At 44.7% G+C, this 10503-nt stretch overlaps 1 long non-coding RNA gene across 1 annotated transcript; it reads left to right on the forward strand.

The window, feature by feature from the left end:
* The first annotated feature begins 838 nt into the window (after nt 1–838).
* Nucleotides 839–9930, forward strand: LOC141082768 (uncharacterized). The gene is made up of 2 exons (XR_012230580.1): nt 839–5179; nt 8837–9930. It is a non-coding gene; the product is annotated as an uncharacterized lncRNA (long non-coding RNA).
* Nucleotides 9931–10503: the final 573 nt, after the last annotated feature.

Raw genomic sequence — 10503 nt, forward strand, 5'->3', positions numbered from 1 at the left:
TCCACTTTCAGTCTCTTTTGTCTTCAGTATTCCCCTCCGCTGAACTCCTCCTCCTTGACTGGCTTCTTTCTGGAACTCTCTCTCCCTTTTTATTCCCCTCCCTGGGAATTCCCCTCTTGAGTCCCTGTAACTCTGCCCACCATGACTCTGCGGTTTCTTTAGCATTAGCTGCTGTTAAGTCCATTCCCTGCCTTCTTCTGTCTCCCTCTAGTGGCCAAACCTTAGTACTGCACCGTCTCCTTTTTCCTGCTGTTCTTTGTCTCCCCCTAGTTGCCAAAACCCAGTACTTCACCATCTTTCACTATTTCTAGCTGTCTCCCCACATGTATACACCAGTTCACGTCAAGTATATTTACTGCACATCTTACATTCACTTTCCTGCTTCAGACAGGTCCATAGGTCAGTCCACTTCACTACACCAGTCCTCGCTGAACCAGGCCTTCCAGAAAGTCCTGCCTGTAAAGCCATCACCTTCGGTTTGTTTTACTTACTATGATCTATAGCTTTGAGAATCCTCTCCACCAGGTGAGTTTGTAATAATTTGGAATGTGAATCTTAAAATGGAATTATGAGTCAAACACATTACAGGGTAAAAACTAACTTTACACTTCTAATATTGTCTGTCCTCCAGTATCTATAGAAATATAAATTTTCCAGACCTTGCAACCATTAATGTTTAGGCTCCTCGCAGCGACAGTGCTGTGATATGTGATGCATTCATGTCTTTGAAGCATAATATCAAGACAATTACCATAGAAAAGCTAAAAGCAACAATTTTCTAATACATGAAAGTGGCTTGAGTAAACAGCATTTTTTGGCATTCTGCTGTAAAGTAAATATGCTACTTATTGCCTTTACAAAGCATTTGCTTTATACTGTAGATTCAGCTAGCAGCTAGTACCATTATGCAAAGTAATCAGACTTGGGCTTTCACTTTCCTATTAACGGTCTCCATTACAGTGCCCTATCTCATCTGCTGCCTTACCTTAACACAGGGGTCCTCAAACTTTTTAAACAGGGGGCCAGTTCAATGTCCCTCAGATGATTGGAGGGCCGGAATATAGTATAGTTTAAAAAAAAACTATGAACAAATTCCGATGCACAATGCACATATCGTATTTTGAAGTAAAAAAAACAAAACAGGAACAAATACAATATTTAAAATGAAGAACAAGTAAAATAAATCAACAAACTTACCGGTATTTCAATGGGTTCTTTGAATATTCTACACTCCGAGTCAATTTTTTCTCTTTCGTGATATCATTGTTTTCTAGGAATTCCAAATTGCTATTAGCAAAATATCAATACATATAGAGCGTTACAAAAACTATACCAGCAATAAAATTGCCCACACAGACACATACAGACTGCCCATCAGTGAACCCCATGTGGCCATGGCTTGTTCTCTGGCTACTGCAGTCTTCAGAAGTGTATGAAATGCTGCCAGAGATTTAATTTTTTTGATTCGTGCAAATTAAATCACGAGGAACCTGTAAATTTTAAGTCGGCATGCAGAGAATTGATTTGCTTATCTGTAACTAAAAACCTTCTTGGTGCTGCTAATAAAACTGAGAGATTTGTTGCTAGTCTAGTCCGGGCTTGGATCTGAGCTTTAGACTCTTGCTATGGTTTGTGGTGGCTGCTAGTCTAGTGTTTTCGCCTTTAAGAAGCAGAAGCTTGTAGCAGTGATCTTATCAGCGCTGCCACCAGGAATTTCAGGGCCCCATACTGGCAAAATTTTCTGGCCCCCTTGAGACTCCACCCAGGCTACACCACAGCAGCACCTCCACCCCTTGAACCTTGAACTGTTCCACCGCCCACTCTTGGACATACTCCACTTTTGCACCAAATCCTCACCAATCACATATTAACAGTTCCTATCACCAGATCATATACATAGCCAGGAGCTTTTGGTTTGGCCAAAAGATTTTTTAATCTGCCATCATGACAAAGTAGACTCTTTTGGCCAGGTTCTACTCTACTGTAACATATTAAACATTTGTTAAAATATCCAATACTTTTTAGGTATATTTTTAGTTATTTTTCAATTTTTAAAATGACCAATAATATGGCATACAAGGGACAAATACCACCGCACCATGTCCAGACCACATATTACCACCATAGAAACTGAATAATACCACATATAAAAAACAAATTCTGAAAAACCATGACCAGACCACATATTACCACCACAGTGACCGAATAATACCACATGCAAGGAGAAAATACCACCACACCATGACCAGACCACATGTTGCCACCACATAGTGACCGAATATTACCACATGCAGGGAACAAATACTGCCACACTATGACCAGACCATATATTACCATCACATAGTGACCTACAATACCACATACAAGGGACAAATACCAGCACACCATGACTTGACCACATATTACCACCATAGTTACCGAATAATACCACAAACAAGGAACAAATACCGCTACATCATGACCAGATCACATATTACAACCATAGTGACCGAATACTACAATATTGATCATTAATAAAAAAGCACAATACTAATATTACCAAAGTGCCATTATACACAGAAGCTCTGTACTTAAGTATGCAGTGTCAGTGTACAAGTAATACAGTGACCACTGTTGACATTATACACACGAGCTCTGTATATAATATACAGTGTATAGTGTAAGTGTACAAGTAATACACTGACTTGCATGTTCCTACCCCATCTGTCTCCATTCTCTCCCATGAACCTGCATCATGTGTCTCCATCCTGCCCCATGTTCCTTCCCCATCTGTCTCCATGCTGCCCCATGTTCCTGCCCCATCTGTCTCCATCCTGCCACATGTTCCTGCCCCATCTGTCTCCATCCTTCCCCATGATCCTGTACCATGTGTCTACATCCTGCACCATGTGTCTCTATTCTGCACCTTGTGTCTCCATCCTGCCCCATGTTCCTGCCCCATCTGTCTCCATCCTGCCCCATGCTTTTTCACCAAGTGTCTACATCCTGCCCCATGAAACTGCACCATGTGTCTCCATCATGCTCCATGGTCCTGCTCCATCTGTCTCCAACCTGTTCCATCTGTCTCCATCCTGCCCCATGTTCCCACCCCATCTGTCGCCATCCTGCCCCATGATTCTACACCATGTTTCTCCATCCAGCGGCGACGTACCTTACATTCATCTCAAGTGCAGACTCTGGCAAATGATAATGATGTTATATGCTGGCAATGTGTGCGCTGACGTTAGCTGCCAGATTTTGATTGGCTAATGAGAAAATACCATATGCACTACTTGGAGAGGTGCACAAGTAGTGCAAATTGCTATATGGCCGATTTTGAGGACTCGGTCATCTATAAAAGTCATCTCTTCCTAGACAACATCCTTGTTTGGAAGCATTTGGGGGGGCTCATTCGAGTCCCTAAGCCTATTCTTTAATTTACTGAATTATTCTTGGCCTGGTCTGGGCTTCACCATAACATGACTACCATATGGTCAGCTTTCTAGATACGCTGGTTATTAGGGACGACCAGGGCAATTTAAGCATGGATCTCTTTACTAAGAGTACTGACCGCAATAGCCTTCTTCATTATGATAGCTTACATCCTATCTCCATGAAATGGGCCATCCCTAAGCCCCAATTTAATAGGGTTATCAAGATTGTGTCAGACAATACTGTAAGACAGACACGCATCTCAGAGATGCAATAAAAATTTCATGAAAGGGGTTATCCTGACAACATTCTATCCACCCCTACAGCCTCTCATGCCATCAATTGTTGGTCCACGGGTACACACATACCTTTTGTACACACTTTTCATCCTTTTATGTGCAAACTACATAGGACCATACGCCAACATTGGCACTTACTCAGTAAAGCTTATCCTGACTTTCCAGAGTTCCATGAACCCTTTCTCCCGTTTCCAAGAGGGCCCTTAACCTGAAGGATAAATTGGTCTCAGCAGACTTCAAGCAGAGCACGCCCTCCACTTCACAGCAGTTTTTAGGTATACCCAGAAGGGGAACCTTCCCCTGCCTCCACTGTAATCAGTGCAGCAATGTCATTAAAGGGGATACTATACATCACCCCCACTCAGGTAAACTCTATAAAATCAAGGATTTTTCCACCTGCAACACATTGTTTGTAGTTTATTTAATCAAGTGCCCCTGTGGTCTAATGTATATTGGGGAAACTACCCAACCTGTGAAAGACAGAATTTCTAAACATAAATCTACAATCAGGTGTAAAAATTTGTTACTTCCCATTCCCCATCATTTTTCCACTATGGACCAAAAAATTTCAGGTCATTGAACATGTCCCGCAACCCAGAAGAGGGGGTGACCGCATCAGATTACTGAAACAACGTGAGGCATACTGAATACACACGTTAGACACAATGACTCCACGGGGTCTCAACCGTGAATATGACCTGTTATTTTTCATTTAGGCATTTACCTTCCATTCACATAGTTGTCTTTAATGTTTGCTACATTTGCATTTGAAATTGCTGTTTTGTGACTTTTTGAGATATTATGCACCACTAACACATCTTTATTACAGAGTTGTTTGTATTGAATTGTCTTCCTTCTGGACTCCTTCCCACATTTCTGTGCCATCCAGCAACTTACAGCTCTGTTTTACGCAGTGTCTGCTTCACCATTTCTCTACACTGGTCCATATAATCCCTTAGTTTCACTTTCACAGGCTCCAATATGGCCGCTGGAATGCAAGTGGAACACATGTCAATCAATTTTCCACTTCCTCTGTACACTCACAGGCTCTTGCTGCTCACTAGTCCCGCCCCTTCCACTTTTTAGCTTCCCCTCGACTCACTCCTGCACTGCCGACGAACGGTGGTAACCGCATCACTGCAGGCAGCACACGTACGCTTTTTTGACGTCTGTAAGGTGAACAATAGCACCGGTGACTTCTGTCCCTGGTTTTACCACTTATATTTATACAGAGTTTTTCTCCCACTAGGACACTGTACAGCATTGTGCCCACACCTACTGCTGCTTACTAGCGGCTGCATTTAAATGGTATGCCCAAAGATGATAATTTTTCTGCTTTTTTTTCTGCTTCTTATTAGCTTTTTAGCATGGACCAGTCTTTTCTAATCACCGCCCTTCTCTCTATCATAGGGATATATTCCTCTACCTGTTTCATTGACAAAGGTCTTTTCCTATCTCTGAGCAGTCTGGTAGGTAGTTATTACCTCTTTCATTTAGATCCACCACTCATACAGTGCTGTGCAAATTAATTTGGACAAAGCATTTTTTTAAGTAAAATCGTAAGTTGGTTACTGTCACAGGGCAGTAGGGAAAAGGCAGGAGACATGGAACCTGGGCCCCTGAACTGCCCCTCAGGTTAAGGAGGTGCCCTGACTTTCCTTAACTAAGGGGTACACTTGATGGTAGTGAGGTCCAAGTCCCCAACCTTTCCCTATCTCTTGTTTAGCCCTGAGCTAAACCCACAACCCCGTCCCCAGGAGGTGAGACAGGGAATAAAGTGAACTGCACCAAATAACACAGAAGGGAAAATAAAACAGACACCATGGGGTTAAAGCAACTAAAAACCCAAACCCAAGCTTAGCTTTATCAGCTGCCAAAGCTGCAAGCAGCAGAGAAAGGCACCCGGTCAGCATCCAGTGGCAACTCCATTGCTCCAGATAAGCTGAATCCCCTCTCTACCAGGTAGGTCCAGTCTTCACCAAGGTTGGTTAGCAAATGACCAGTATTACCAACAATGAGCTACAACACCTGACGACCTTTTATAGGAAGGAGGGGGGAGGTCCCCACCTGCTGGCTAATTGAACATTGTAGTAACACCAGCGGCCACCGGGGGGAAGCCAACAGCAGAGCAACTACAGTTATAGTAACACCAGCGGCCACCGGGGGGGGAAACCAGCAGCAAAGCAACTACAGTTGTAGTAACACCAGCAGCCACTGGGGGCAAAAACCCATATTAACCCCCCAGGGCCTGAAAGGAAAAAGGTTTCTATAAGAGAATCCAGACTCTGCCACAGATTCAAAAATGGATCGTGACAGTACCCGTCCTTCAATGAGGGGCCTCTGGACCCTCAACACCGCACCTCACCAGAAAACCACCTACAGTGAGGACACCTAGACCCACCAGAGTTCACTTCAGCAACTACGTGACTCTCAGGTTTATGGCAAATGTGGGCAGATGGAAGTGGCAACGTATCCTCCGGAGGCACCACAAATCTCCAGAGCGCTGACCTGGGGAATGAGTTGTGTATGGACATAATTGGGGTTAGCTCCTGCTGGTAAGTCCCCGGGCCGAGGATGACCGACACCCAAAACAACCTGATCACCCGAGAACTCCAGAACCCAGCAGCACACTTCCACTAGATGTTTTTGGTGGACAGCCATACGTACTCATTCACACACAGGTCCGGACCAGACCGTTTATTGCCACGCACACATTTGCCACAAGACGGTGAACATGACCAGGAACAGACAACAGAGGCGTCCCCCTGTGTCACAACACTCACACCCCTACAATTGAGAGAGGGAACCACCACCCTCCTCTGACCTCTCCTTCTCCGAGGACTCCGCCTCTGAGGGTTGGCAAATGGTGAGGGTTGAGGCTTGCCCCTACTCCCTGGCAGCACCTCTGCTGCCCCACTGGAGAAGAAAGGGATGGTTGTAGAATGACGGCAAAGACAGTAGCTCCCGGGCAGCAGCCCTCACACGACTGACCCCAGCGGACTACTTCCCTAGACTGCCAATCTATTACTGGGTTGTGTTTTTCCAACCAAGGGAAGCCTAAAATGATAGGTGATGGCATACCCCCCAAGACGTAGCATGACAGGGACTCTTCATGCTGAGTCCCTATGCGCAGATATATATTTTCTACAACTTGAGTCAACCTCCCCTGGCTCAGTGGGACAGAGTTAGTGGCCTGGATGCATAGAGGTTTGGCCAGCATCCTACACTTCAGGCCATGAGTCTGGACAAAGTGAGCGTCCACCAGATTGACTCCCGCTCCACTGTCCACAAACACCGGTATGCCCTCAGCTACCCCACCAACCACCACTTCTGCTGACATAGTACACTGAGAGGGTAAAATGGAGGAAATATACACTCCCTGGTTGCCTCCCTCCAACCGACCAGGGGGACGTGGCTTCTTAGATGGTACAGAAGATTTGGCGCGCGCTGGGCAGACCCTGAAAACATGACCAGTCTGCTCACAGCTAAAACATGCCCCCACACCACGATGAGCCGCAGGCAACACAGCTGGGGAACCACCTCCTCCCACCTGCCTGGGCTTGTCCGCCTGCACCAATGTGTCCTCCTCCTTAGCAAGGACTACAGGGGGCATATTCGCCAAAGCCACAAAAAACTCGTCCACCGACCGAAGAGATGGTGAATTGGCCGGCAGGGAGAAGGCCCAGCATTGGGGATCACCCTCAAGGAGGGCTATAATGAATGCCACCCGCTGTTCCTCACTCCCTAATGAATGTGGGCGGAGCCTGAAGTGTAGCCTTCAGGCCTCCTGAAAAAACAAAAAATTCTCTATCCAGAAAACCTGTCTGGGAGAGATAACTTGGGCTCTGGTTGAGCCTGCATCTGAGCTGAGGCCCCATACCCCACCAACTGCTGCAGCTGCTGCTGCACCACACCAGGCAGCATCCCACGCTCCTCAGTGAGGGTCTGCAGCAATTGGAGACAGGTCTGCATTAGGGCCATGGCTCAACAGAACAAATGGGCGGTTGGTAATAATGTCACAGGGCAGTAGGGAAAAGGCAGGAGATGTGGAACCTGAACCCCTGAACTGCCCCTCAGGCTAAGGAGGTGCCCTGACTTTCCTTAACTTGGGGGTACACTTGATGGTAGTGAGGCCCAAGTCCCCGACCTTTCCCTATCTCCTGTTTAGCCCTGAGCTAAACCCACAAGCCACTCCCCAGGAGGTGAGACAGGGAATAAAGTGAACTGCACCAAATAACACATAAGGGAAAATAAAACAGACACCATGGGGTTAAAGCAACTAAAAACCCAAACATAGCTTTATCTGCTGCCAATGCTGCAAGCAGCAGAGAAAGGCACCCAATCAGCATCCAGCAGCAGCTCCACTTCTCCAGATAAGCTGAATCCCCTCTCCACAGGTAGGTCCAGTCTTCACCAAGGTTGGTTAGCAAATGACCAGTATTACCAACAATGAGCTACAGCACCTGACGACCTTTTATAGGAAGGAGGGGAGGAGGTCACCACCTGCTGGCTAATTGAACATGTAGTAACACCAGCGGCCATCGGGGGAAAACCAGCAGCAGAGCAACTACAGTTGTAGTAACACCAGCGGCCACCGGGGGGGGACCAGGAGCAGAGTAACTACAGTTGTAGTAACACCAGCGGCCACCGGGGGGAAAACCAGCAGCAAAGCAACTATAGTTGTAGTAACACCAGCGGCCACCGGGGGCAAAAACCCATATTAACCCCCCAGGGCCTGAAAGGAAAAAGGTTTCTATAAGAGAATCCAGACTCTGCCACAGATCCAAAAATGGATCGTGACAGTTACCAGTCAGTGATTCAAACCAGTTTTAACTGCTTTGAACAGGCACTCACACCTGTTCAAAGCAGTTAAAACTGGCTTGAATCACTGACTGATAACCAACTTATGATTTTATTTAAACAAGTGCTTTGTCCCAATTAATTTGCACAGCACTGTATCTTTGTGCAATTTACACTGAAGTTCTTTGCTTATTTTCATGTAAATTCCTATGTTATGACCTTGGCCCCATAATTTGGAGGCTTCTGTATATGCTTTCTTTTATTTTATGCACTGTTATAACTATGGATGTGTATTTACATGGTCTGTATATATCTTTTATCCATAGGTAACTGATGAAGGCCACATGAGGCCGAAACATTTGGTTTAATTTGCCTGCATTAAATATAACTGCATTCATTCAGAAGTTGAGTGCCAAGTTTCTTTCTTAGTTTGTGATTGGCTGGCGGCTTTTAACGATTGCCGAACTATTTAGCTGAATCTGTGTCTCAGACTCGGGCTCAGTTACTGTACCAGTATGATTCAGTTTTGCAGAATGGGCTTGAAAGCTCTCTGCAAATTATCTGTGGAAAAGTATAAAGCAGAAGATAAATCGTGACCTTGAACTTGAACTTTGATTCAGCAATATTCAAATACGGCACACACGTGGAAGTGTATGGATGCAACAATATGAAGGCTTGGAAAGAGAATATGACTCCATGTGTAGTATTGTATTGCACGGGCTCACAAGTTTGTTACATACATATTATATATAACTGTATAAGTTGTACACCTGCTGTCTGTGATGGCCTCTATTTAACCTCCTGAGCACCTTTTGGGTTTGCCTTCAACTCTTTTGGTGGCCAATAGAAAATATATTTACCGTATTTTTCGGACTATAAAACGCACCGGACCATAAGACACACCCCAAATTTTCAGAAAAAAATTGGGGGAAAAAAATTAGTGTCAAATGGGGGTCCGTCTTACAGTCCTGAATTCATCTTACCTAGGGGGATCGGCAGCACTGGTGGCAGCAGGAGTAGGGCGATTCTTCCGGTAGTTCGACGCTGCAGGGCGATGATCTCGCTCCTATTCAAGCCTGGTGTGGCTGGTGCAGCAGTTTCGGCGGTGCTCAGTGCTATGGGGGTCTCCGATGACATGGAGAAAAAAAAACGTCTTATGGTCCGAAAAATACGGTTGGTAGTTGCTTGTTTTTCCTGGATATTGTGTCCCATGGCTGTTACTTTTCAGATTATTACATGCTGCTTTAACTTCTTTCTTTACTTCCCTCACCTCCATTTCATCCTCCTCCAGTACAGAAACAGCTTTCCCCTGAGAGTTGTTTTATAATTAGAGGAGGCTCATCTGGTCAAAGTCTTCTCCATCATAAACCATTGTATGGACATAAGTGCTTTAATAAAAGAAAGTGGCCGACCCCTTTAAGTATTCTCTATTTTTGTAAGTGACAGTTCATTAAAATGTTTCAGGCATTTCAGCAGTGGAACCTGAAACACCACTACTAATAAAACATTGATGTTTCCATGAGTCATAATTAAAATTATCAATGTTTCTGTAAAAGCTTATTTAATTAGATTAATAATAGTGATGAGCGAATAGTGAAATATTCGGATTTGGGAAAATCAGTAATTTTCTAATATCCGTGTATTCGTACCGAATAACGAATCCAATGCAAATCAATGGGAAAACCAAATATTTTTCTGCTGGACACAATAAACAGGTCTGGGGGCCTGAGAAAAAAGCTGAAATGGTTGGGAAAGAGCTAAAACTTAATGGGAACGAGCTAAAACTTAATGGGAACAGCATGGATAAGATGCCTGCATGCATTTCTAACTCACTTATGGTATCTGGGAATAATGTTGTCTGACTATTGCGGAAGTTTTATGGATTTATAAGACCCTTTAACCTTTGTGAGGGCTCTCACTCATACATTTGGGAAGTCCATCCTCATGCCAAATAGTTAGCCAGATAGTCGAATACATATTCCCCATCCCTTTA

This window comes from Dendrobates tinctorius, unplaced genomic scaffold (assembly GCF_039654945.1).
Source record: "Dendrobates tinctorius isolate UK_male_01 unplaced genomic scaffold, ASM3965494v1 ptg000019l, whole genome shotgun sequence".
In the NCBI taxonomy this organism is placed as follows: Eukaryota; Metazoa; Chordata; class Amphibia; order Anura; family Dendrobatidae; genus Dendrobates; species Dendrobates tinctorius.